Source organism: Sus scrofa, chromosome 2, assembly GCF_054392235.1.
Source record: "Sus scrofa isolate SSC_HxYL_T2T_F1_AM1 chromosome 2, Sscrofa_HxYL_maternal_Yorkshire_Landrace_v2.0, whole genome shotgun sequence".
In the NCBI taxonomy this organism is placed as follows: domain Eukaryota; kingdom Metazoa; phylum Chordata; class Mammalia; order Artiodactyla; family Suidae; genus Sus; species Sus scrofa.
In genome coordinates, this window is record NC_139384.1 from 110,191,612 (window position 1) to 110,215,600 (window position 23,989).

The 23,989-nt window shown below is 33.0% G+C and overlaps 1 protein-coding gene and 1 long non-coding RNA gene across 3 annotated transcripts in view; one reads left to right on the top strand and one right to left on the bottom strand.

Moving 5' to 3' along the window:
• Positions 1-23,989, bottom strand: part of LOC102157568 (uncharacterized) — a 1,229,235-nt gene that overhangs the window by 476,549 nt on the left and 728,697 nt on the right. For both annotated transcript variants that reach the window (XR_014838321.1, XR_014838323.1), the window contains one exon: positions 5,850-5,911. The gene's annotated coding sequence lies outside the window, so the exon portion shown is untranslated. The remainder of the gene's footprint in view (positions 1-5,849; positions 5,912-23,989) is intronic.
• LOC146405644 (uncharacterized) overlaps positions 1-23,989 on the top strand; it is a 290,811-nt gene that overhangs the window by 78,065 nt on the left and 188,757 nt on the right. The window lies entirely within an intron of this gene.

Below are 23,989 nucleotides of genomic sequence, written 5' to 3' on the forward strand. Positions count from 1 at the left end.
CAGCATGTAAAACAGTGTTTGAATTTAGAGCAATATATATTTTTTTAAATTTAGCATGTGTTTCTTTACAGGGCTTCAGATGTTTGGAAGAATTATGCAGATTTTATAAATGAGTACTAGAGCATTATGCTACTTGATAGTGCCCCATCTGTGCTTCCCCTGTAGTGTTTGACGGGGCATCTGTGTAAATTGCCTTTTTTTTTTTTTTTTTTTAGTTAATTGGTTTATTGCATAAAACTTAATGCACTACCTGATAAAAACTTTTGTTCACTTCAGCACTTTTCCTCTGTAGAGCTGATGTTCATCTTTAGCTCTAGTCAGACTTAACTTTTTCCTTTTGTAGATTTCTAAACTAAAAAATTAAGGGAAAGTTTATCCCCTCTGTATAATAGGGCATATTACACTATGCTTGTGTGCCAATAAATATTGAGTATAAGCAATAATATAAGTTGCTCACCCCAATATTTCATATATTTTGCCATTGCTTCCCAACTAAAATATTTTCTAATATGTTCTTTAGAGATATCTTAAGAAAAGTTTTTTTAAAAAAAGTTCCTAGTGAAGAAACACACATAGTTATAAAGTGTATACAACCAATCTTTCTTTTCTCTCTAGGGTGTGCTTGCCTCCATTTAAGTTGTTTAAATTATGTCAACCTAAGACCAAAAATCATGATGAAATGAAATAAACAACAAAAAAATGAAACATTATAAAATCAGTTTTTAATTTGCCTATATCTTGTTTAGGAAAAAAATTAGGAATCCTAGATGATAAACTAAATTTTTCAAGTTCATCTCAATATCTGTACTCTGGAGAAGCAAGAGAAACTAAAGTAGATGGACAGAGAAGAGAAATTCTGCAAACACTGTGTGGGTAACACAGATCATCGGTGAAGGGTATATGTTCTGAATCCAACCAATATGAGCTATGTAACTATGGGATTTTTTTTTTTAATCTACACCCCTGTTACTTTATTTTCAAAATGATCTCATAATAGTATTTACCACACAAAGTCACTGTAATAAATAAGTTTATACTTGTCAACACATAAACACGTCTGACATGTAACAATTGCTCAAAAAATATTAGCTCTTATCATGTTAATTTTGGTGAGAATAGCTATTTTGCTAGAAAGCATAAGCTCACATTAGTTCACTCAATATATCTGAAAAAAGCACCTATTACTTTTTCAAAATTTAAAATACTTTTTTTATGAAACATATTTAATTCAAGAAGACTTCTCTTAGTATGTAAAATATATTCCTTTTTGAATAACAAAGAGGATAATACTATAGGAATACATTGTATTTTATAAATTTTTCTAATTGAAGACTTAGCATAGTCTGACAGTTTTGAATTATCTAACTTTAGAACTATTTGTTTCTGATTCTCACATAATGGTCATCATATAGGAAAGTTCCACAAGTTTTAAATAGCATACTATGTGAACATTTTTTGTATTTATAAGTCATATAAATTATATGTCAAATGCTATTAACTATTTAGTGTACAATGACATCATAATTGATATAAAATATGATGTACTGGTGTTTGTGCTCCATTATTTTCTCTGTCAGATATTTTTTTTAAAAAAAAAGAAGAACATACATTGAGTTTTATCTTGAATTTACCTTATCTCAAAATTTGGAAAGTCTGTCAATGAGGTACACTCTTATTCATCTAAAAATTCTATGCAAATAAACTAGCCAGTATGTGGAATTTGGAACAAGATTTCAATATGTGAAAATAAAAATCAAAGTGTCAACTGCTCTGACTTGGAGCAAAATGAATCATGAACTAAACCCTCGCACTACATAAACATATAAAAACTTAGTAAGCTCCTCAAGTGTTCTCATACTAGCATATAATATCTATTCTGTCCAATAGCATTAAAAGTTGTTCTGTGGGATAAAAAATACTTAAATGCATTTTGCTTCAAGGTTTAAAGTATAAAGAGCTGTTCTAGCAGTTGCTCAACACTCAAAGGGAAAAAAAGAAATATCGATTTTATACCAGTCATGAAAACTATTGAAGAAAGAATATTTTGTAGTAATAGTTTGCCTTTCCCATGTGGCAGATGATACCTAGTACAATCTTAGTTGAGAGGCAACAATACTTTCACACTGTTTTTTCACATTAAGTATACCAGTTACTCCAAAATCTAGTTTCTTCATTCCTTCTTAGTATGTTCACCTTCACATAGACCAGAATATGAAAATTATACACATGAACATACACACACACACACAATGTGTCCCCCAAAGCTAAAAATCTAATAAAAAATCCTTCAAATCGTCACGACTAGGTTTGGAAGATTTGTCATTAAAGAAACATTTTATAAAAATTAAACTATATGTGATTTTCCAGCCATTTATAATTCTCAGTGGTATATGAGATAGAATTATTCATTTTCCCTTGATAAAATAAAAAAGTTATTAATCTTACACTTTTGCTTGGTATTCTATGCTATTCTATAAGAGTTAAAGATTATGTATTACATTCTTAAAATATGTGTGATAAGCAAATACTATTTGCAGAAGATTGGACCAGATTAATTTTTCTGAGCTTTATTCAATATTTACTTGACAAGATGTCCAGGATTCCTGGTAAATATGTTAAAGTGAGAGCAAAGTAAGTCATAGGCACAACTATGAGATCATTTCCATGTACTATCATACATAATTTACTTTCCTGTCTTGAATAAAATCTCCCCATAATTTTTATTTTATTAACATTTTTTACAAGATGGTATACCTTTTCTAAAATAATACTCAATTTTTTATTTATGAAAACACAGAACTTTGTGGCTACCTTCAGTATTATCATTATTACTACTTTCAGCCAAGGAAAAAAATAAAAGAAACCAATTTTTTAAAACCAGAATTTCTTATTGAGTAATTGGAATTGGTTAAATGAGAGGCAAAATACACACACTGACAGTAGTACTGACAAAGCAAAAAGTATCCAGCCAAACTTAAAGAATTTCCTAAATTTGCTAATCATTATTTTTTAGACCAAGTTTCCACCCACCTACCCCCACCATTATATCAGGTTGAAGTGTCTAAAAGAAGATAGACCCCAAAGAGCAGTTTAAAATGCTTTAATTTTTTTTTAATGTGATACTGTTCTTTTTAAGGGTTCTTTCATATGTGATCAGTCAGAGATACTGACTTTTGTGAGTTAACACAAAAGTGAAATAGCACTTTTAAGTGCTGTCTCTCTTTGGAGATTTAATGCGCTTTGTAATATCTCTGAGATCAGTCAGGGAGAGACGAGAAAAAAGAAATTTGATTTTGAGTCTGGACCAAAGCTCAGTGACTTGAGAGGCACCCAAACATAATGAAAAGGAAGAAGTTTCAAAGAGAAAGTTGGCAGCTATGACCAGAATCCACAGGGCTAGCAGGACTGACATCAACCAGAGGCAGATTTAGAGGGGTACCCTATGATCTCTCTTGATACCATTGACACTTCAAGACCCAGTTTCATTGGGGAACAGTCCAGTAAAAGAACATCTCCAAAGGACACAGCATGGTTGCAGTATTGAGAAAGACATGAAAATGCCAGCACCAAGGGCCTAAAGCTGTCCTTTTCTCCTCCAAAGATCACATACATCTGGGGAAAGCAAAAGTCAACATCTGAAACCTGCTCTTTCAAGCTTGACTTGAATGATATAAAGTTGGCCGTATAATAGCTAGATGCTTACCTTTCTGACCTAGGTTCAGCCCAATGTAAGAACAAGTTATTAGTTGATCCCTGGTAGTCTTCACTTACCTCCTGGTGAATAACTTTCTACTCTTTTTTTTTTTAATTAAAGTAATAGCTAAATTTGTGTCAAATACTGAAAATCAGCACAGAATGCTTCTATCTCTTTGTTATTTCCAATGTTTTCAAAGAGCTATGTATGAAATGTAAATTCTGAATTTGGTATAAACAGCACTTAAACAAATAATAACAATAAGGACAAGTAGATTAAAGAAATCATGCAAATGTTTTATGCTAGAATGTGTGTGAATGGATGAGTGTCAGAGTTCCATAGACCTTTAGGACACTTATACAGCACAAGAAGACAAAAATCAAAAGGAACTGTAATAATTATGCAAAGGGTATTAAAATTATAGATCAAATGGGATACATCTTGATAATGTCTACTCTAAAATGGCATCTTTCCCCAGTTTTGTAGGCTAAATTACAATTGAACTATAATTATAGAAAGTTTTACAGATTTGCTTGTATGAGAATTATGTTCAAAATGAATAAAAGAATTGAGTTATTTGTCAAAATAACTGAAGTAAAAATAAAAATATCATTTTTAGTCTAGATTAAAATTTCACTTTTAGTCAGACAATTGAAGAACCAATAATGACCATTTTAAATTTGCTTATGCTCAACTTCGATATGAAACAGAATTTGTGTCCGCCTTTGGTATTATCATTAACTTCTAGTGTATCATTTTGGATATATCTTCATGACGTCAAAATATCTGATTCATTCGATATAAAGAATTAGTTAATTTAGTGAAAAAGTTAATCTAATGTCTTTTTTTTTTGTCTTTTTTAGAGTCACATGTGCAGCATATGGAGGGTCCCAGGCTAGGGGTCTAATCGGAGCTGTAGCCTCCGGCCTATGCCAGAGCCACAGCAATGCGGAATCTGAGCCGCATCTGTGACCTACACCACAGCTCACGGCAATGCTGGATCCATAACCCACTGAGCAAGGCCAGGGATCGAAACCGCAACCTCATGGTTCTTAGTCGGATTCGTTAGCCACTGAGCCACAAGGGAACTCCTAATGTCTTCTTTCATAGAACATTGAGAATTTAAGTATTAGGAGACTAGGTTAGCATTGTGTAGGCACTTTCAAACTTCTTCAACTGGAGCACAAATCAACACTACACCTTTACACTAGCCAAGATGTCTATTTTGTGAAAATAGTTCTAAAGGAATTCCTATGGAACCCACATTTTTTGAGGGAACAGAAATTTGTTTTATCTTAATTATTAAATGAAGTAGATGCAAATATGTAATTTTAATCACATAAAAGCTAGTTAAAGATATATGTATTATCTACAGGGCTTTATTCCTTATTGTCAAAGTTCAAAGGAGATTGACTGCATTCTAAATACTGGCAAAGAAAACATAATCGTATCAAAATACCAGAAATCTATTTGAAAGATATTTATTAATATGTGGTCTATGGTTATTTATAAACAAGTGTTAAATGTCAGTGATAAAGTTAGCTAAAATATGAAGTTGGTCTTTTGTATATTATACGTATATAAAACAAAGTAAGTTTTATCATCTAGCACCCCAAACCTTTCTATCTCTTTGGGCATCTCTCTTTTCTCTTCAAATCTACAGAAGTTTTTTATTCTCAAATGAAATACCTACACTACATGTAATCCTTGGCTCTACTTTAAAAAGAAAATTATTCCTCTGGTCTTTATAGAACTACTACACCCAGGAATCATTTACTTTAGAAATAAGTCTATAATTTTGTCCATACACTTCTATTAGCTAGGTAAAATTCTGCCAAAAATAAAACACTTTCTTGTTAGTTTGTAGAGTCTTTTTTTTAATCTCCTAGTCTTTATGTAGCTAGTCTGTGAGTTTCCTATGAATACTATCTATATTTTCTTTGTAAAAAAACCTATAAAGTCATTTGCATGACCTAATCAATATAAACCAATATGAGAAAACATAAGAGAGAAATCCTATGGCAATCACTGAGAGTAATACATTCTACTATTTTTTCTATGCACATAAAATCATAAGTGTTTTCATAAATGTGTCTATGAATTTTTATGTCAATTATGCCATTCCACAAATATTCATTCAAATCTCACTACATACCATGCTCTGAAGATCCAGATGAACAAAACAGATGACGTTTCCATTCCCATGGAGTACACAATCTAGTGGGAAGAGACAGAATATGTTAAGAGTAATAAAATGAAGACAGGATACACAAATAAAAAGAGAATGGAAAGTACCCATATGTACTTATGTATTTTATGATCTAACTGATGTTGCTAGTGTGATCTTTCTCCTGTTGGATTTCCAATCATGACAACCCTATTTACCTAAAAGAGAAAGTTGATGAAAATAATAAGGGAAATCTACCTAGGAAATCTGTTGTTCTACGAGTTTTATGGACTTTAAATGACTTAAAACATCTCCTAATGAGAAAAATCTAGGAGTCCAATTCAACTAACATTTAGTGGACAGAGCAACACTAAGTGATTTGATTTGCAAATACATAGCCCCTTATTTAAGATTTGCTGAGTTATTTTTATCCTTATTATTATGTAAGTGTACTTTATACTCTAAAAACATGTGATCTGATAAATTAACATTCTAGCCCTCCATCTCTTCTACTGCTGTATTGTTGAATACACCATTATAAAGCAATTCAATTGTTGGAATAATATTTGCCCATGTCCTCTCTTTAGTTTGGTGATGTATTAACTTAAAAAAAAAAAAGTTTCTCCTGGTTTTAAAAATGTCCTGTTAGAAATTTGTTTCTGAGTTCTAATTGCTTAAGTACTATTAGCTTTATCTCATATTTGTTTTTCATGTGAGTTCTGATTTCAAATCAAATGTGATTTTCAAAATATTATCCTTTGATTTCACAAAATAATGTTTGTTTTACTAGTATGTGAAAATTCTGGAAATTTAATTATTTTAAATAAAATTTAAAATTCTGGAACTTTAATTATTTTAAATTGTTTCCAATATTATCCACCAATAATAATAAATAAGAATTTGCTATCACTGATTTCTTTTAAATTCTTACTCCTTAAGTAGTCTACATAGTTGAAGAATGATTCTCATGATTTGTGACTGTCCTTAAAATACACCAATATATTTTATTGAATTAAGTTAGTAAGCCCCTAACTTCTCATGAAGCTCTTAAAACAATTCAGTGAGGACTACTGGAAAAAGAATCAAAAAGGCAAGAAGAGCTACTCTAAATAAATATGAAAGCCAGGTTTTCTAGGTACATATTTAAGTCAAAGCAGAAACATTTCTGCAATCTTTATTATTATAGTTATTCTATCTAATAACTGTACCAGGGAGCTCCACATACTATAAGGAAAGGTTGCTATGAAACTTGTTTGAAATGTTAACAACTCTATTTAGTATAGGATTCCATGATTACATGGAAAGCATTTGATACATACCATCTCATTAATTCTCTTTATAATCTTTAAAACCATTAGAACACATTTTTTGAAAAGCTTAAGTTGGCTCTCAGTCTTCAGCTCCTTCAGAGGACACTTGAGAAGGCATGGAAGGAGTTTAATTTCAATTTATTACTTTGCAATATTCTTTGTGCGACATATAGGAGAGAAACTGATATAATTTTTCAAAGGATAGTTCTAAAAATATGAGTTATTTGCCCAATTTAATTCTAATTTCATTGATAGCTTAAACACCAGCTTTTATTATGAGAAAACATGTCTATAGTCATGTTCCAATTGCTGGGTTTCTGTTTTTCACTGTCCTAGAGGAGAAAAGCACATTTCACAATTTTGTCTAGAGGATATGAACTAAGGTTCATTTATCAGGAATGATAGTATCTCAAACAAGTTGAATGCAGGAATTTTTAAACTATTTATTATTGCTTTCCAAAAATATTTACATTTAATAAAATGAGCCATATATGGTGACAGATTTTGTGTCACCCTTCAGAGATGTATCATCTACTGCTTAAGGCCAAAAAGTGAGTAGTTTCCATAATTAGTAAGCAAAATTGAATAATTGGACTGTGGTTCATGAGGGTTTTTTTTTTCTCTAAGAAAGAAGACAATGTAGTCTGTAAGTCCCAATCAAGTGGGCTTACTTCAGTTATTCTTTTTAAGTACACAATTATCTTATGCTCATTTAACATAAGTACAAAGAAATATTTAAACATAGATTTTTTTTTTCCATTCTCTTTCACCAGAAAATCCACACAATAGTTTTCTATCCACTTAGAGCTTTGTTTGAATAAAATGTACTCTTTAATTGTAACATAAATTTAAAGATTAAGAAAAAGTATAAAGTATTTCCCCTAATAAATGAAACATTTTAGAGTTGTATGAATTATAACATTGTGAAAAGACACAACCAATTTGACTCATATTTGCCTCTAAGGCAAAGATTTATTTTAATAATTATTATTTATCAATATTATATTTATTGTATATCTTTATTCATTGTATTCTCACATTTTGTTGTATAGTAGAATGTGTTTTTTGCTAGGCAAAACCATAAAGTATTTAGAACTTGATGATAAACTGAAAAAGTTTTTTAATTGCTTTTCTTTTCAATCATTTATTCATTCATTCATCAATTCAGCTGATATAAACTGAAGGTCTACTATGTCCAGAATGCCAGGTATATAACCATTAAGAAAATAAAATTATAGCCAGAAAGGAATTTGGAATCTAATTCCAAGAAGGAAATGGGATCTTACTGTTACTTATTTTAAGCCTGAAGGATTTGTTCTAATCCAAATTTTCTTTCTTAAAATTTTGGCTAATCTTGGGGCCTTAATTCATGCAAAAAATTGACTTTGGTTTCTTCTATCTACTGACTGACACCGTGAAGAAATACCCAAATAATTAGTGTGTCTGTTACTTTTCCAACTTCTGACCCAAGGCTGGATTCAGAAAATGTTGAGTAGATGAGCATTTTTGCTTCACCGTATTTCTCTCTGGTTGAATCATTAAATTCTAAGATATTGTGCAATCATTCCATCCTTCCATGAGCTTTAAAGAAAATTCAAAAAGACACATGGAGCCTTCAAAAATCAAGCACTAGAAAAAATGTATAAGGTAGATATCCTATAACACTAACAATGGTAGATTATTATTGGTGTTAAAACTTGTAGAGAACCCTCAGGGTTTTGACTGCCTTGAGGCATGTACAATTTATACAGGAATCATTCAATGAATTTTATATATATAATATAGTACTTGACCTCCAGAAGTTTATATCCTTGGAGTCATGCATATAAACCTACGTGTGCTTATGTGTATACACATACATATGAATAAGGAATGGAGGAGTTAAATTTCTGGGGCCTCTAAACTTTAACATTTTCCAATAGTTTTACCTAATCCTTACGCTAAAGCCCCAGCCTTTTCTCTACACAGTATTACCAAATGTTGGCAGCAATAATGCGTCTGTTAGTATTATAAGGTCATTCCCAGAAATACCATCTCAAAGAGGCAATAGCCTTGGGCACATTGTTTGATCATGGTAGATCACAAGATTACAAGCGTAAAAGTGGGACAAGGAAAAATAGGTGTTAAGTATAATACTATTTCAGAAATACCCTAGTGGTTATATGTCACAACTATAACATTTTAAAAGTTAGATTAGCTTATTCTTTTACTTAAGTTTGATTTTTAAAAAAAGAATGCATATATTTTATTTTCACTAAGAAATTTCCATGTAACATTATCACAAATATATTATTCTAATGTTATATGTAATATTATTTCATATGAATTAGATACACTGGAGAAAAAAAATCCAGTGTATGAATTAATACACTGGAGAAAAAAATTAGAATGAATTAACACATTGGAGAAAAAAATCACCTAGATTTGCTTGCAACTTTATTGCTACATGTCTTTGTATTTTAAGTGGAATTTTTTATGATAATTATATAATCAAAGAAAAGGATACTTTTATCAATTCTATAGCGGCATGTCTACTCATATGGTTCTGACACAACCTAAGCTCCAGTAAATCAGAGGAACAGTTGGAAGTTTCCTTTGGCCCTAGAGAGAGGCAAACAATTGCAAGGCCTTGTGCATCAAAGAGGTTATTAAAGCAACTGTGAGAAAGAGCGCATTTGTTCATAAGGGAAGGATACAGGTAGGATGTTGTTGGTTCAAAAGCCAAACTATCTAGGTAAACAGATGCCCCTTGTAGATGTCAGTTTAGATGATAGAAATGGTGGTAAGCAAGATGAATAACCAAGCTAAGCTTGGCCACTGCATAAGCCACAGGAATATAAATTTCTACTCACAAAATAGGTAAAGAGCACACTAAATGGCAAACATCTTTCAAGTAAAGAATTAAAGCGAACCTAAGTTCACTGATAGAAAATTATGTCATGCTTCTTACACAACTCTGATTTAAAAGGTACTGAAATTCATTCCTGTTATGATACAGTCATTCTTCTCTAAATGATGATGGCTTCTGCCAAGTAGATAGACAAAGGTTAGGTTATGAAATGGGGTAAGTCCCAAAAGATATATTCAAATAGCAAACTCACAACTTGGTATAGGAAAGCTGACACTTAGTGAATGGGTCTTTGCTTTCAGAATCCCACATAAATATGAGGATTTACTCAGATGCTATAGCTTAAGTGATGGTTTATTCATAAACATTGGATTATAAAAGAATCCATATGTTACTTTTATGAATTATGATTCCTTAATTTTATATCATTGATGTGAAAATAATGGGATAAAATATGACTCAATTTCACAAAACTCTCCGGGAGTAAAATGAGGGGCAGACAGCCCAAGTTTTCAAGGTAAAGTTTGTTCTTTGATTTCCTTCACAACTACAAACACCATTACCTAAGTAAAAGTTAATTCCAGGTCTTCAGTAACTTCAAAGAACTCTTTGCACTTTAGGTTTAAGGGTGTGCTTTTTAATAAGAAAACATAATTTGTTAGCAAATTCAAAATATTAAGAATTGGTTTTGCCCCCCTGTGAAAAAGGGTGAGTGTGTGTGTGCACCTGGTGGCTTTATCTCAGCTCACTGTAGAACAATTTTCAGTTTATCTAAATGAACCACAGACAGAATTGTCCTTGTATATAGATGAGAAGAATACAAATTTAAACAATATGAATTAAAGATCATTGAAATGAGAATCTACTAAACCAAATGGAAAAAAAAATAGTACTTCACCTAACTTAATTGTCTATACTGGAAATTTCCTCAATAGAAAAAAAAAATCCATTAATTGTATCATATGAGATAAGGCTTAAAATGCAAATACATTGACAAGTACAATGTAATTTGTAAATGAATGATAACAGATTTTTACTGAAATTTTAAACTTTAAATAAAAGCAGTTATAGGGAGAGTCTGAAGGTAATGGGAGCCCAAATTTAACATATCTGGAGGGGGGGCGGTGCCACAAAAAGAGAAGGAAGGCTTTCCTTAGATTAATGTCATAATTAGTCCCATTGTCCAGCCATTTTGGGACTAAAGTGATTTTCAAACCGTGTTTTTTTTTTTTTCTTTTTTTCTTTTTTTTTTTTTGTCTTTTCTAGGGCCACCTCCCTTGGCATGTGGAGGTTCCTAGGCTAGGGGTCCAATCAGAGCTGCAGCCACTGGCCTACACCAGAGCCACAGCAATGAGGGATCCGAGCCGTGTCTGTGACCTACACCACAGCTCACGGCATGCTGGATCCTTAACCTACTGAGCAAGGCCAGGGATCGGACCCGCAACCTCATGATTCCTAGTCGGATTCGTTAACCACTGTGCCATGACAGGAACTCCAAACTCTTTTTGACACCTCAGATTTACCACTGTGTTTCATTTCTTCAACATATTTATTAAGCACCTACTCTCTCTCAGGGATTCAGGATATAGCAGTGAACAAAATTAACAAAACTCCCTTCCCTCAAAGAACTTTCAACCTGGACAATAAATATATAAATAAGCACAGAACTGAAAGAGCTTTGGTGATGAGTCAAGCAAGGAAAGAAAACTGAGATCTTGGTATCAGTAGGTTTGAAATTTTTAAACTAGGCTAGGATAGAAGGTATAGAAAGCTAAGTAAAAACCTGAAAGAGATGAGGGAGCAAGACATGCAACTATGCTGGGGAAGGGCATGACGAAATATCTGAAAAGCACAGTGCTGAAAAAATTTTATTGAATTTCACACCAGCTATATCTTTGGGCCACCTCCATAGTATGGGTAGTTCAGCTGTAAGCTAGTATTTATCAATGTGTTCTTATAAATTCATATATTATATATTTGGACAATACATGTAAGCATGTGTATTTATATTTATGTATGTGTTATTTTTGAAAACAAAATTTCATGATAAATGTTTCAATTTATCTTATATAATAGATAAGAATGGGATATAATAAATTATAAAGAACTCTTTTTTTATTCTGTTATTTAAAGTAAGTTATAATGCTTATCAGAATATTTTTAACTGGGAGGGTAATTTATAGACAAAAATGAGAATACCCATTGTTATAGCTCATTAAGTCTTTTTTAAAAAATAAGCTCCCTAATATAACAAAGACCTAATGAATTTTATAATTAGGAATTACGGTACTTCTTTTTTAACTTTATTTTTTATCTTTGGATGAAAATTATGATAATTCTGCATTATCTTCCTGGTTAAAAAAATTGTGATACATGTTTGTGAAATTCAAGGGAACAACATCAACCCCAGTGGAGTCAGATTGGCCTAGATTTGCAAGCCCGTTTATCTTCATAATGACAGTATGACTGCGACACCTCACCTTAATTCTACAGAGGGGCTGCATGTAATATTAGGGATTTTTACAGAAAAACATGATGCAGCTTAAAAAAAAAAAAGAAAGCTTTTCTGTAGCAAATCAATGCATTTTAACTTATCCACTCAGTAGCTGTAGCTTAAATATGGTTTGGGAGATTTTGCGAAAAAGAGAAAAGGGAATGAAGGCAGGAGGAGTGGGAAGGAAAATTTAAAAAATGATACTGCCTAGCTACAAGCTGCAGAGGGAAATTAATATTCAAAAGGTTAAGGTGTCTGTGAAATGTATGTAATGAGTAACACTCATAGTTTGTTACTATAGGTTCATTGCTTCTAATGTTGAGGACGGCACATGGATAATTTACGATTCCCATTGTCCCCTCTGCAGGGATTAATTCTGAATTATTTATGTACCTATATACGCAGAGAACTGAAACATTTTAGTTAAAGTCAGCCACTCACTCATAGTCTTGAAATTATGCAGCCCTTGTTGCTAAAAATGATGTTAGCCTCTTGTGATTTAAGTCATAACATTTTATTTTCAGTCCCACTGAGAGAGAAGGCATACAGGAGGGGGAAAAAAGATATATTTTTCCAGAATAAATCTCAGAATGCATTTTTTAAAGATGTAAATAGATAATGGTAATTTTGTTGAGTCAAATTATTGTTGTTGAGAGCATGTAAATAAACCTTTATTTTATTCATGATTTGTGTTTTTGTACTGGTATACTCTACGACCTGTTTTCATACTGGGAGTTTTAAATACAAAGCCTTGGCATTTCAATAAAGGGAATTCCACCCACATACTAATTAATCAAAGAATGAAATTTCATTTTTGGAAAACTGTTCTAATCCATTCAGATTTTACACAAAACCGTTTCATTTAGGCAACTAAATTCAGAAGAAGTACTATTTCCACTTACTCTTCTGTGATTACTCACCGCTATTAAAGGCTTCTTTGACTACCTCAGAATTAATGAAAAAATGCAAGTATTACACATTTCTCTGAAAAAAAATAATGGATTATATTCTGGACTGATAATGTGTTTGATAGGTGATCGCCTTGTCAGTGTAAGACCATTTTACCATATTTAGTAAATTGGCTTTTGAAACACTGTGTATATTTAACATTCATTTTTTCAGGTTTTAGTATAAATTATCAAAATCTTGAGAAATCAAAGTGTCTTATACATAATTCTTTCAAGAAAAATCTGAATTAAAAAGTCTCCAAACAACTGACCCTGGACACTGTTGGAATTCATATTACTCAGTCTATTTTGATCTTAGGAATCATGTTTCCCCAATAATTAGGGTGCATCTCAAGTAGACACAATGCTGAAGAGGGAATCAAGTATGGAAATAGATAAGGAACTCAAAGTTTGCAAAAGCAAAAGAATTTATACACACACACGTGTGTGTGTGTGTGTGTGTGTATAGACGCCACCTATAAGACATCAATTTCCCTTTTAGCGCCCACCCCGTGCAATTCAACAATTGCTAATAAATTAGGAGGTGGGGCATATTGATGTACTGCTTGACTGTAACACAAAGAAGTGTAGTTAGCAAAAAGCTGCAGTGGGTAATGAACAGTATTTTAACTCGGCAGTTTAACCTCCTTGTCTGTCAGCTGTGACCTTTTACCAACCCCAATGAGAGTCTGATTTCTCACTTTTGCTACTCACTGCTGGATGAGTGAATGTAGAATTTGACAGCAAGAGGTTTTACATGAAAAGGAAAGGTACTTAAAAAGCATGTTTTGTGATGATAGGCTACATTTATTCACTGTTCATTACGCTGGGTGCAGCAGCAGCGTTGGTGGATTGATTGGGTGTGAGCGGCTTGTCTGCTGTGGAAGTGAAGAGGCATTATTGACCTGCATGGGAGCTGGAGTGACCTCAAGATGACCCCCTTTTCACCTGAAATTGACCTTGAAAATAACCTAGGGTTCATTCCCATTTAAATAAGGGGGGAAATTCTTCAAACAGCATGTGAATTATTAGAATTGATATATTGAGCATTTCCTTTTTTCCTTCCTCCCTTTTTTTAAAAAACTTTTACAGAGGTAAAGGCATATAGGGGGTAAGGCAAGTGTTCGCTTTTAAATTTCCAGACTCTGCAGCTGCTCTGCTTAGTGTTTGTACAGATTTATGGAGGGGGCCAACCAGACTTTGGACTGCTTGATGTAAAATTTTACCATTCATCATTATTGATTAGAGTCCACACTCTGTGACAGAGCCCAAACCTTACTATGACAATTGCTATTTCAGTTGTTATGGACCATAATGGGCCATAGGGATGATTTAAAGGACCACAATAGCTATCTGTAATTACACATGAATAATCCATGAATTCTACACCACAACGTTTATGATCAGACCCTAACAACCAAGGTTTGAGACATTTATTCTTGTTTTCTCTTTGGCACCTGTGCCAAAAGTTGCCAATTTATGAAAATCTAAGAATAAGCTTAATCTCTTCCCATGTTCAAAGTTAAGTTTTCACTCTTAAAAATAAATCACATAATTGAAAAGTGATAGAATATTGCCTTTTGACAGAGATTAGCATTTACTCAATTAGCATCAAGTAAATACATTAGATATTTGGTATAATAGCTGATAGAACCAGAAGAGAGAAAGTAGACCATTTACTATTATTGTTTTCACTTAAAAAAATTTTTTTTACTTGAAGTCTTGTGTCTTGTCTTTTAGCCAAAAAGTTAAAGGAAAAAAAACCTAGAGCATAAACTAGATTCAATGGTGCCATGCAAATGTGATAGGTCTTACACAAGTTTTAATAACTGTCAAAACGAATACACTAACTGAGGGATTTACATCTTATACCTCAGCAGTAAAGTATTCTCTAATTTTATGTGGAATGAAGAGCTAGAAACATGTTTGTGTAGCGAAATTATGCATACGTGTGGCCTCTAAGGTCCAGAGAGTGCTTGCACAAATACAGCTAATAAAAAAAAATCACATTTATTAGTGGCTTCTCAAGATATTCCCATGACCAGAACATATCTTGGAGTGAAGACCACCCTTGGACATGGTCATTTTAAAGATATTTTTAGGAGTGGCCAACTTTTCCTTGGTATTTCCAGAAGACTTCAACACTTATGGATTCAAGAATAGGAAATCTATGCAGTTTTTGTAAACTTGCTTCTTCTAGCTCTTAGAATGTGTAACCAACTGCTAGATTTAGTCCATCTTGAGATTTTGATTTCCTGACAATTCAGGGGAAAAGTTTTGGCAGTGTTTTTGGTCTGTCTACCACATATCTCAGGAAAGTGTCCCTTCTGCCTGGATTATACAATGTTTCAGTAGTTCAACCGATTTGGGGCATAGTAGTTTAACTCAGAAGCATTTTTCATACTGTTCAAATATTTACATGGAGGGCTACAGGCTTATTAGCAATCTGGTCAAGTATTTGTAAATCTGGATCAAAATTCTGACAGGATATTTATTGCATTGACTTGACCTATTTTCTATCTAAAGCCCTACTCCATAATTCTTGTTTCATTTGCTGTTAATCCTGTGCATAAAAGGCAGTAACCACGACATTTGTACACAATAACACTCTAGCATCCACACAGGAGGATTCTACTAATCTGATTTCTCTCCTGCTTCCCTCAGTGTGTGAGATGCTTACACCTGTGACTGTTTCAAAGCTCCATGAGGCCCTAACTTAACCAATGCATGCTATCTATTGCATTTTCTTTTCCTCCTCTCTCATTACACTGATGAACCCCTGCAAGGGTCCTCAGCAGGTTAGAGGACCTACAAATTGCAATTCTAATTTAGGATTATATCCTGCTTTTTTAATTCTTGGGAATTTTTCCTTCAAATTCTTCTAATACTGAAAAGGGTTTTGGCTATTCTGCTAAGTGGGTTTCACTGCAAGACTGAAATGTAACACTTAAGATTTTAAAAGCAACTAATTTAAAATTAAAGATGACAGGTTATTTTTTCCAAGTCATGTAAATGAATTTTTTCAAATACTGTTTTCTTCTAACAGTTCCCATTCCTCTACACATCAAATAAACTCAAAGCAGGGACATGTTTTCTTGAACAGCAAATTCTTTACAGAATATAAGAAAAATAAAGTCTTGTAATTGGTGTGACATTAGAAACGCATGTACTTAACTAGTCAGCCTCCATCTCATCTTTGTTCCTACCTCTCCATAAAGGATAAGGCAGTTTTGCCCAAAGGAAGATATAAAAGAGAATCCTCGTTAAAAGGTACATTAACGAAAAAAGAACAGCTTTATTGGGGACATGTGCAGAAAGGGATGTTTGAGGAGTAAATGATAATTTACTTTTGAGGTATATTAAAAAGGTTTAATCTTACTGATCATGAGTTAAATTGGATGTTTTAATCAGTTAGCGAGTGCCAAAAATAATTATGCCAGAGCGCTTAGTCTGCAGAACGTGTACACAAAGCATATAAATCCTTTGCTTCCCCAGGGATTTCTCAGAATAACACACAACTAAAAGACAAAAGCAGTATCAAACTCATATAAATTAACATTGCAAATGATCTGAAAAATATAATAAATAACATGATCCCATCACTTTGAATATGCAACACCAGGAAGGGTGTCCAACACAAATATATGCATTAATCTTCTGTATCCTTACTGAACTTTTTCAGTAAACTTTTCTTCCGTTTACTTTCTACAGTTCAATTCAAGGTCATTCCTTTCATTTATAGAGTTGGGCTGGGTGACAGAGCATAGAAATCTGTGTTCCTTTTAGAAATGAATGTGAAAAATAGGATTATTTTCCTAATGAGTTTTTATTGAGGAAGTAAAATAAAGGAGTTGGACCCAAGGACCTTGAGAATCTTTTGAAGTTATAAACATTCTATGATTTTAGGATTAATATTTACCACAATTTTGATACTATCTGATTAAGTAATAGATTATAAAGATATGGGTAAAATCATTTCAACTCTTGAATAATGAGTTTTGAACTAAATTATTTCTAAAGTACTAACAGTTACAAAGGGTAAGGCAGACCATATGCTTTATCCCATTTATGTAAAAAAATACGTATAATTTTATGCATTAAATTTGCTGCACCCCTTAAATCCCCATTTAGATTTGTTTTTACATACCTAATGTGAACTAAGTACCTCTTGATAGTTTAGTTCATTTATAACAATGTAATTTGAAATGATGGTATCTTTACCATTTTTTCTATTGAGAATTAGATAACTTTTTAAGAGCAAAATGTATTTCCTAACATAAATAATAAAATCTTTTGGGCCATAGATTACTTCCAGTATCTAATTAAATTTATTTTTTAAGTGTAAAAAAAAAGGGGGATTAGAGTTTAGGCAGCTGAAAAGAAAAAAAATACTAAAAGTGTCTAAAATGTGTGTTTCTCTTTAAAGAGTAGAATTAACTCTGGAATATTTATTCATGTTTGATGTAAAAGCTTATTTTCTGGAAGTTGATGATTATTGAAAGCTAAAAGAAGAGTGGGATGAGGTTAAGTGAATCATCAGTTACACATCTGATGCTTTTCCCATCTTGTAACTTAATTGGTTTACACTGATTTTGTACTGGAGTATTTAGAGACAACATGGGGGCTTTTCTGCAGATCTGAACAGCTGCTTGATTTGTTAATGAACAAGGTTATCAGTAGCCAATTGCTCACAGCTGAAAAACTGCATGTTCCTGGTTAGTCCATTGGAGAAGGGATTTTTTAGATGTGGCTTTTGTGTTTGACACTGTTGCCTTTGGGGCAATTTGGGCACATCCACCTTTCCCGATCATAACCCAGTTTCATTATATGCAAAAGAGAATTACTACATACAAAATTTTACTCTGTCTAATGGATATAAAGATTCAATAGAATTACTCCTTTTTAGAACTTAGAACAAATGTGTCACCTAAATCATGTATCATGTATCAGTTATCGCTACTATTAACGGGGGTCAAATATCCCTTATAAAAGGTAGAGATCTCTACCCACAAGTTTATGTGTAAGTACACATGCACAAACATAACATTATTTGCAAACAATATGAGAATGTTTATATATGTCAGTTTAACAGATTTTTCCATAGAATTATATTGAAATTGACTCCCTTCGGTATCAAAAGAATTCTATTTTAAATAAAAAGTTTCTAACCAATCATATGGGAAAGAAGCAATTAAGTACCATGTTATAAACATCAATTAAATGTTTTGCTCCAAATAATAGGCTTTACCCATTGACAACAAAATGTCTATTTGCAAAAGAAATATGCACATTCATCAGTGTTACCTCTTCTAGGATCAGGATGATCGAAAAACTATTTTTTGCTTGTTGAAATAGTTCTTCATTGAAAATGCAGTTTTCATTTTTTTTCTCAATTTTCAGCATAAGTTCAATGGTCAGCTAAATAGTGGATGGGTGTGTGTGTATAGTTCTAATAACAATTCTGAAAATGAGACAAAATATAATTCAAGTAAAAGATAATTCAATCCTTTTCAGTAGATTGGTATTCTCTCCTATTCCAGTGGTTTTCTTAAATATCATACGATGCAGAAGAGATACTTCAAATGACAGGATAGTGAGAGACCTAATTTTTGTACTTCATCACTTTGTAGTCAATGCTTCCATTCAGAGAGTACACACAAAATAATCAAATGATGAAATGTCAAATGTGGCACCTCATTAAAGTTCTAAAAAAAAGACAAACTTCATAAATACACTTGAACTTAAATTTTCAAATTGGATTTTTACACATTATAAATCAACTATACATCAATAAATTTTAAAAATAAAAAAATGGATTTTTATTTGGTATATTATTAATGAACATATTATCATCATTCCATTTTCAGAAAATATTACCTTGGTTTATAAAAATAAGAATTCTTTTTGATGTTTCTGAAATTAATCTGAAATTTAAAAAAAAAAAACCTTCAAGGTCAAGGATTATGATTATTTCCTTTCATATACCTTTGATTCCTTTGCCTTTCTCTTGATTCTGGTTAAAAGCAGATCTCCTCTTCTTCCACCCTCACATCCATACAGCTAAATATGGCTAGAGAAAAACACTCCATCATGCTGACTGGTCTCATTTTATATTCTTGTTCCCAGCCTACAGTGGGCCCTTAATGATGTCATGTAATCATTACATGTCTCCATTACATTCACATTTCTATTCTCTTAGACAAGTATCTCACATCTTCTCACTCTTCAGATCTCAACATCATCCTCCTGTCCTGACTCAGTTGATACCATTTTTTCCCTTAACTGAAAAAAAACTGAATAAATCAGAGAAGAACCTCCAAAGAATCTACCCTTCACATTCACCAGTACATATACTTGGCATACTCTGCCTTCCTTCTTGATGTCATTCATGTAATTTCCAAGATCTTTTGTCAGACAAAGTCTGACTTTCACACAAGTTCCCATTTTTCATTCTACTCAAGGACATAGCTCCCAAAATTCTGTCCCTCACTTTCTCCTATAATTTCAATTACTTATTCCTGCTAGACATTTCCCATTGGCATATGAGAAATAATACACTGATTATTATAAAGTTATTTCTCACATTTTAGGACAAACTTTTTTTCATTTCTTCGTTCCCTTTTCAGCACAACTCAACATACTTTTCTGTTTTATGTCCAATTCCTTCCCACCCATTCTCTAATACTGTCACCCTAGTCTGCACTCCACCAACACCACCACCACCACCGTCACATTCCGTAATAGTAAATCCAGTGATCAGTTCTGAGTCCGTGTTCTACCTGATTTATCAGCAATTGATGGAATTGCTTACTCCTCCTTCCTTGAGACATTTTCTTCACCTGATATCCAGACAACAGTCTCCTGATTTTCTTCCTACCTACAACAGTACTTCTTTCTCTGTCTCCTTTACTAGCTCTTTCTCTTCTCCGAGGTCTCCTAATTTGAATGCTTTTCAGAATTCACTCCCTGATCCCTCTTTTACATCTATGCCCCATTCATTGCTGATCTCACATTCTTCCATGGTTTTAAATAGCATCTATATGCTTACACACTCAAATGTATACTTCCAGTTTAAATATATCCCCTGAATTGGTAACCTGACATAGCCACATAAATGTATAATAGACAAGTTCAATGTATGTCCAAATCTGATTTTCTTTTCCCATATCTGCCTACAGCCTTTCAGATTCCAGTTGATGACAACTGTATCTTTTAGTTATTCAGGCCAAAAGCAATTTTTAATCAATCCATGAATCTCATCAGCTCCACATTTGAGTATCTAGGACCTAACCACTTCTCAACTCTCTTGATAGCATTCTAGTCAGAACCACCTTCTCTCATCACCCTGGCAGGTCTCCCAATATCGACCCTTCTCCTTATTCTTACTGCAGCAGAACAGAGCAATTCTACACAAAGTAGTTGTCATTATGTCTTATCACTGCCAAAACTCAACATTAACTCTCCATTTCAGTTAGGGTAAAAGCTGGGATCCTTACAACAGCCTAAAATTCTCAACAGGAGCTAGGGCCTGCTTCCTCTTACTGTATTTTCCATTACCCTCCCTCTTTCTTGCTCATTCTACTCTAGCCACACTCAACAACTTGGGGCCATTCCTGTAGTTATTTTCTTTACCTGGGCCATTTTTCCTGCAAATATTCATTTAGCAAATACTTTTCTCCCAAGTCTTTGCTCAAATCTTACCAATGTGGTCTAAAAAACACACTTAATACTGAAAACTGAAATCTTTCACCCAACACTCTTGGTCTGCCTCAGCCTACTATAATTTTACTTCCATAGTACTTGCCTATTTATAATTCATTATTATTTCACATATTTACTGAATTTATTTTTAATTTCTGTTTTCTCATATCATTAGACTATAAGTATCAGAAGACACCATTTTCGGTTTTTATGATCAATGTATCACTACTTTTTAAGACTCTGCCTGATAGTTATCCAAGAATATTTGTTGAAAAACTTCCATTAAATAAAAAAAGAGCAGGAATTTAAAATGTATGTAATATTTAATGTCTTTTTGAAGGGCCTCATTAAATGTCTCTAAATGTAGGCTTTGCTTTGCAAATCTTAGTTTTAAACCTATACATTTCAATTAAACAGTTCAATAGTGTTTCTTCAAATATTTATTAAACATTGTCTCACACAGACTATTATGGGGGCATGGAAAACTTAATCTAAGGAATTCTACGCCAACCAACAAGGAGAGGGTTCTAGATTGGATCAGGATGAGGTCCTGTCATTTAATCAGTCAATACGTAGTATATGCTTACTGCATGTCAGGTACAGTGAGAGTCATAGAGTAGAAATAGTTTCATCAGTCTGAATCTGAAATACTCATATGATATTTAAGTCACAATAACTTGTTGACTTTTCTATGCACAAGTCTTGAGCCCAATAGAGTTGTCTAGGCTGGAAATCATCATTATATCACTGGTGGTTGAATTAGTATGTGTACATAAAAGAAATAAAACTATAGACAGAAATTAGAAAATATAAGATCATATATCTAAATTTCTAATTTATTGAAGTACATAAGGTAAATCAGATAAACTTTTATTTTTTTGTCTTTTTTTTTTTTTTTTTTTTTTTTGCTATTTTCTTGGGCCGCTCCCGCAGCATATGGAGGATCCCAGGCTAGGGGTCTATCCAGAGCTGCAGCCACCAGCCTGTGCCAGAGCCACAGCAACTCGGGATCCAAGCCGTGTCTGCAACCTACACCACAGCTCACGGCAACGCTGGATCGTTAACCCACTGAGCAAGGGCAGGGACCGAACCCTCAACTTCATGGTTCCTAGTCAGATTCGTTAACCACTGCGCCACGACGGAACTCCAAGATAAACTTTTAAAAAATAAATTAATATTAGAAATTAAGGGAGGTGTTCCCTAGTGATTAAGAATCTGGTATTTTGCTTCAGCGGTATTGGTTTGTTCTCTGGCCAAGGAACTTCTGCATGCCATGGGTGCCGCTAGAAAGAAGAGAAGGAAGGAAGGAAGGAAGGAAGGAAGGAAGGAAGGAAAGAAAGAAAGAAAGAAAGAAAGAAAGAATGAAAGAAAGAAAGAAAGAAAGAGAAAGAAAGAAAGAAAGAAGAATGAAAGAAGAAAGAAAGAAAGAGAGAGAGAGAAAGAGAAAAGAAAGGAAGAATGAAAGGAAAGGAGGAAGGAAGGGAGGGAGGGAAGAAGGACTTCCCAGCTCTCTAAGGTATCTAAACTTAAAAACTATTTTAAAAAAAAGAAAAGAAATTAGGGGAATAAAAGCACACAACACATTATCTATTCCCTTCTCCCAATTCTGCTAAATTTTTTAAGATTCTGAAACATTTTTCTGAATGAATATATATTTTATACATTGAAGTGCTAATTTTAAAGATTTCATTTCATGATTATATATTTTATGATAATCATTTAAAATATGCGTAATTATATTTAATCTGTTTAATTAAATATAATTAATATATGTTTAATATGTCCACATAATATGCTATTTAAAATAAAGTGAATAAATCACTAAAAAAATAGACCAAATCAGGTGGAATTGAGTAGGTTTTGGCAATCCGAAATCTCATGGAGAACAACTGGGAGAAAACGATAAAACACAAAAATCATTCATTTGAAGACACTGAACAACTAAGGAGGCACCAAGAACTGAAGGTCTAAAATTCTGGGGATAGAGACAATATTAGTAAGTGAGCTGACTTTGCATCAGCTTTTGCCATGGAGTTTTGCCCATTCTAGGGTTGAGCAAGACACTGAGATTTGAGGTTTTGGACTAATAGAGCATTATTTTTGGGAAATAGAAGAACCAAAAGAGCTTCTGATAAAGATTTAGAAGAGAGACTTAAGTATTTGACTGGGTTTCACCTCAGAGGAAAGGCCAAATTCTGGGGTTGTGCAGAATAGGAAGTTAAAAGCTAAAGCAAAAAAATCTCTGAGATGCAAACTGAGGATTTCACCAGCCTCATAAAATAGAAGAGTATGAGATCTGTCAAGAGAATGGAGCCACAAAATCACCATCCACTCAAATGGAAACTCTAGAGGTTCAGGATGAATGAGAAATAGGCCAAGATGTGCCAGGGCTGCAACACCACATTGAAGCAACATTGTTCTTAATTTGCTAAGATGATTTACTACTTTTGTCTACCACAGCAAAGAGTGACCATCCCTCTGAAGAAAGGTAACATCATCTGCAGCCCTTCCAGTTTTTATATTTAATAACCAAAATTTTAAAAAATTAGTTGGCATACCAAAGACAGAACTCCATGTGTGAAAACCAACAAAGAAAACAAACAAACAAACAAACAAACACAAAAAACACCCAGGTCCGCAGGTGATCATGTAGTTGTTAGAGTTAAGAGACAGGTTCTAAAATAAGTATGATAAATATATTCATGAGAATGAGGGAAATAAAGATAGAGGGGAAAATTTAACACAGAACTAAAACATTTAAATATAATCAAATGGACTGAAACATAAAGTATCTGAAATTAGAGACATATCAAATGGTATCCACAGCA